We start from the raw sequence: 5,695 nt of genomic DNA, 5'->3' as shown, positions 1-5,695 counted from the left end.
TGTGGTTTCCACGTCTCATGTTGTTATCTTCATCTTACACTGCAGACATCTGAGCAAATTCACTCACTGGCAAATAAGTATGTAGATCCTTTATTTAGTAATAGGAGCGAGAACATTCAACTGAATTAAACTACAGAACACAAGAAGGTCCAATCCCTGATGATTTTTCCTGAAGCAGTTTAAAGATGGTGAAACTGTTTTTTTGACTTGCAGTAAGCTCTATTGGCCAAAAGGGTGCGCTACATAAGAGAAAAATTACAATTAAGTCAGGTTTCTGCTGAGTTCAATAAACCCAGAATTAAGACTATGAAATATGCAGAAACAAAATCTTGGCCTATTTCCTTTATATTTTATTCAAACATTAATTATTTTGATTTACTTCTAAATAAATTCTTTTATTTATGTTTCCCCCTGTTTTCAGTCTCTATGCTAAGCTAAGCTAACTGGCTGCCACATAACTGTGTTTTCTGTTGGTACATGAGAAATTCTAGTTTAGTCATGACAGCATCCATCCCTCCAAATATAATTGGGCCCAGAGAATCTGCTGCTCTTGTAAATTAGTCTAAAGTATACTGAATAAAACTAAGTGTGTTCTGTAATAGACTTTTTACATCAACATACACACACAATGAATTCATGCTAACATCTAATATCCCTCCCTTTGTGTTGTTAATGTACATGTGGAGTGTGAAATGATCTTGAAAGCTTCTCAAATTGAACTCTCCAAATACTTTCATGCATTTATTTATTCATTTATTTAGCTGTGGTTAAATCTTTTGGTTTGTTTGTGTTCCCATGGAGTGGATTTTATTAAATTGATCTTATTTCCATGAAGGCTTTTATGTTAATTGTCCTTTAAAGTGGTTGTTCCGTGTCTGCACTAAAACAACAGGGCACCGCTTGTAATGCACAAACTGTACAGCAGGTGGCACTGTGTCACAACAAAAGAACATTCCACTTTTTTCAATAGTCCTACAGGAACTCTTGACGCACTGGAAGCACACCGGCACGTTTAATCCACGTTCTGGGGAGGGGGTCGAGCTTCCTGTACACCCCACCCCCACCCCATTCCATCAATTTAATGTGTTTACTACTGCGTTCCCTCTCATTTGCACGCCCCATGTCCCCCCTTCTAATGTATGGCTAATTGTTGTGTTTAGGCAATAAAAACCGCAAACCGTTGCGCCGAAAGCATTTCAGCGTTGACTAATACGCTTTGACAAATACTTTGCGGCCCAACCAGGAACGATTTGATGATGGATCTGATGGAGATGGGTCAGGCTTAAGCACGAAACAATAAAATTGCAAATGTAAATATGTCTTTATGTCAGCACTGGTGACCTCGAATGAACCCTTGACCTTCAAAAGAGGCATGGGTAAATGGGACTTCCCCATATCCAGAAAGTTTTGTCATCGTGCACCGAGGTCAGCATCCCATCCCCTCCCCCCAAAATTGCTATCAGAGATATTTACAGCTCGACATGAAGCTCCCTGCTGGGCCTTAATTCCCAGCATCAGGGAACGCTACGAGAAACCCGGCGCTACGAGAAACAAATAGAAGGCCTGGCGACATTAATAATCCCGACACAGCGGCACAGGCCAATACATCTCTGACTGCTGTTTGACGCATTGAACAACCCTAACACAGAGATGGACTTTTCTCATTGGCATCCTGTTTGATGAATAAAACATCAGCGCAGGTTGGGACGAATGGATGTTTGTTCCTGACCCTCCTTCAGGAAATGTTTTAAAGATGGTCATCTTGGAGATGATTCCACTGACTGTAAATAAACGGGCCTCGATCGTCTTTTGAGATCCTTCAGATGTATCCTCTGGTCATTATCACATGCAAATGAAGAGCGGAAAAGAGGGCAAGAGATTCGCTTCTTCTACCCCATAACATATTCTGTTTGCAGGACTGATAAACCATGATAACACAATAACAAAGCCCAGCCCTGCAAAGGGAAGCATCTTGATGCAGACGACTTTGAATGCGCTCATGAATTATGATTGAACGCGGATGTTGCCGGTATGTTCATCTCTGGGGCGGGTGGGGATGATGTGCACAGGAATGACATTTCTGCAACGACTGCAGCACTTAAATTCATATATTACGAGATACAAGAAACGTCCTTGTTGGGGTTGTTTAAAATATGTCATTTATTCTCAGGGAGGAACGCCGAGCTTTAATTTCACCCTCGCCTGTCGATGGCGGTGGGACTGCATTCCCTCGACCATCTATCCCGGTGATAAACTTGGGCTGTCAGCGGCTGCTGCAGCTTCATGCAAGCTCAATGACCGGATTAGTGTCTGAGTTGGCCTTTTGAGAAACAGTGACTTGACATGTCTGTCTTCTGACAGAGAAGACACAGTTAAGATGTGGCCGGAATGAAAGGCGGCGTCGTGTTATCGGTTAACTTTCTTTAACCTCCATGTTTTCATAAAAACAGCAGATTATCAGAGATGCCTCTGAAGAAAACATCGTGGAACACATGGAGTGAGAAGACGGTCCTTTTATCGTCGATGCAGGCCACAAAATGTTTGATGGATTCTCCAGTTCTCTAAGGAACACAGTTTTTGGATCATAAAATAAAAAACGCCATATTGAGAAGTCTTCTTTGCCTCATCTGATTTTTTTCTTGAATTTTAAAGATCTACCCAATTAAGACTGCAGAGAGAAACGGCTTAGCGGTACAAGCATGGGGTCAAACACAGTACAAATGACTTTAAAATCAGAACCCCCCACCATACCGGTATACTGGGAGACTCGTAAAAAAGAGCCCGAGGAGCTTCACGCCTTGAATGTTAATGAGCTCCTTCTGGTTTTGCAGGCTGGAGCTTTCTCTGAGAATCTTTTTTTTTTTTTTTTTTTTTAACCTTTTCTGCCCAGAAGGAAGAAAACCATCCACCTCCACAATATATTGAAAACAAGAAGAAGAAGAGGAGCTGAGGAGAAGTTCTGAGCTGGATGTAAGTTAAGAGTACAGGACCAAAACCACGACGCCTGCAAGAACAACCTGGGGTAACTTCAGGATGGCAGGATGACAATAACCCCAGCTGGTCTCCTGTTGGGTGGGACAGGTCTGGTAATTAAAGACCAATATGGAAACTAATCAGACCTTTGTTTTCTGGTTCCTGATTCAGGTGCATTAGGTGAATAGTGCTGTGCAGGCTCTTCGGTAATGGGCCACTCATGGGCCAATCTATCTTATTTAATCCCCAGCAAACACTGTGTTTACAATTTAGTTTCCATCTTGCTTGTGTCAACATTATGCAAATGAACTTTTCCAAACTTCACGCGCACCAACACACCTGAGACGTACCGTAACGCCATGATTCAGCTACTTTTTTTTTTTTTCCAATGAGAGCAAAATGAACCGAACAGACTCCAGGTCCTTCCGCCGCAGCCTCCGGTATAGACGGCGTTCAGCCGCGGAGGTGGGCCTGAAAACGGATGCTGAGCCTGCCAGTCAGAAAATCCATCTCCATGACAACCAAGCAATCTGCTAATGATGAGAGTGTGATGTGGATAAAAGCCCCAGAAAGTGCTGGTAGGATGGACCACGACGTGAGATGATTTATTTAAATATGAAAGCATTTGTAACGACGATGGTTGGAAGGGTTTTGCGAAAGGATGCAAAAAGTCATTATTTTTCTATTTTCAGATTTGATTAAAAGCTTTATTTCTATCCATCAGGATGGAGACAAACATGTTTGTTTCTTCTGGTTCTTCACACCAAGCATCCCAGATCGTACGTCCGATTCACTTAGTCTATGTTCTGTAGTCTCTTTGTTTTGTCGCTCACATTCCTTCCTGCTTCCTGTCCATCTGGTGAATCCTCCATCCTGATTGGATTAACCTGTGAACCACTTCCTCCCCCATTTCCTCCCCTTGAGTGCCAATCTGGTGTTGAAGGACCTCCACCAGCCTACCATTCCCCACCGGTTTACCACAAACACATCCAATCCATCCACCCATCCATCCATCCATCTCTCCTTTCATTGGATGGATTCCCCTTCCTGGTTTAATCATCAGATCTAATTTATTCCCTAAAGGTCATTAAAAATCTGCTCCCCTATAGATAGATAGATAGATAGATAGATAGATAGATAGATACTTTATTAATCCCAGAGGAAATTGCATATATCCACTGCTCAGTGGATATATCCAGTGCATATATCCACTGCTCAAACAAATGTATTTTTTAAAAAAATCTTGTTTTCCATTTGTTAATTTTATTCCTGATGATCGTTAACTCCACATCCGTTCTGTTCTGGAAGCTTTTCTTCAGGATTAAACGGGCACATTTCCAAAACGGACCAAAGCGCTCAGACTCAGGTTTTGTGCTGCGTTCTGATAAACCGCTGCGAAAATCCATCAAGAATCCCGACCAGCCCACTGGATTGTCGAGCAGCAGACCGTTTCACCCCCACCACGCTCATCCACAACCCCCCCACCATCCTCCTCCTCCTCCTCGCCCTGCCCGCACTATATGTTACATTCCCAGCCCCTCTCCTCTCGCTGCTTTTACGCAAGACGTCCACAACAGAAGCGACACTAGTGCGCGCTGCAGGCGAGGGAGACACGGCGCGGCAGCAGCCTCACACACACACACTCACACACACTCCCTCACTCACACACACTCACACACACACTAACGGACGACGAGTAGCTTACCGAGGAGACGACGCGGCGGTTTGTGTGTGTGTGTGTGTGTGTGTGTGTGTGTGCGTCTTCTTCTTTTTTTTTTTTTTTTGCACCGGAGCCCTCCGGACTGACTGGATGGTGGATTTCTTTCCCTCCCGCCTCCCTCCCTGATGGACCCGGATCCAGGGCTCGGATAACTTCACTCGGGACAAAACCCGCCTTCTTCCATGCCTCCAAACGAATTGTTTCACCCGGCGTGTTGACGCCAGCTTTTATTTTTTAATTTTTTGGTCCAATTTTTTTTATTTTATAAAGAAAACGCTCGTCTGGACGCGCTGACAACCCCTGACAGCGGCTCGACTCGACTGAACGCGTCCGGGATAGATGCGCTCAGAGCGGCGTGACAGCTTTTTATTTTTATTATTATTTTTTAAATTCTTAACGCGATTCCGGGAGATTTGCCAAGTGGAATAAAAGACGTGGGTTCGGGGGAGATTCGGTGAGGAGAGGAACGGGGAGCACATGAACGTTTCCCCCCCCCTCCCACCTCCGTCAGCAAACCGTATAGGACAGGGTGTTATTTAGATTCAGAATCATGCTTGGGGGGCGCAACTTTGCGAGACGTTTGCTGATCTGACGTGAAAGAAGTGTTTTTTTTTAATAATTATTTTTATTATCCGCCGGCTCGACTGCATGAACGTGGAACCCTGTTATCGGTGAACGTGAACGCGTCCGTTCGTTACGCAGCCTGGCGCCGCTTTTTTAGTTATTTTTTTTAAATATATATATATATTAACGATGCGCATGTTTAAATCCCGTAGTCTGTGTTTGATGTTCTTTTTGCTGTAATTTAAAAAAAAAAAAAAAGGTGGTGTTTTATTTTTATTTTTTTTGAAAAGTTGCCAAAAAACAACAAGAACAAGAACAACCCCGATCCGGATCCCGTCGATGCGGCCCAGGCCCCCACAGCTCGCCTGCGCGGATTCTAATCGATATCCGTGATAAAGACAGCCCCTGGAGAGGAGCGATCACGATAAGTATCGAGGG

Source organism: Antennarius striatus, chromosome 9 (genome assembly GCF_040054535.1).
Source record: "Antennarius striatus isolate MH-2024 chromosome 9, ASM4005453v1, whole genome shotgun sequence".
In the NCBI taxonomy this organism is placed as follows: Eukaryota; Metazoa; Chordata; class Actinopteri; order Lophiiformes; family Antennariidae; genus Antennarius; species Antennarius striatus.
This window is presented reverse-complemented; position numbering follows the sequence as displayed.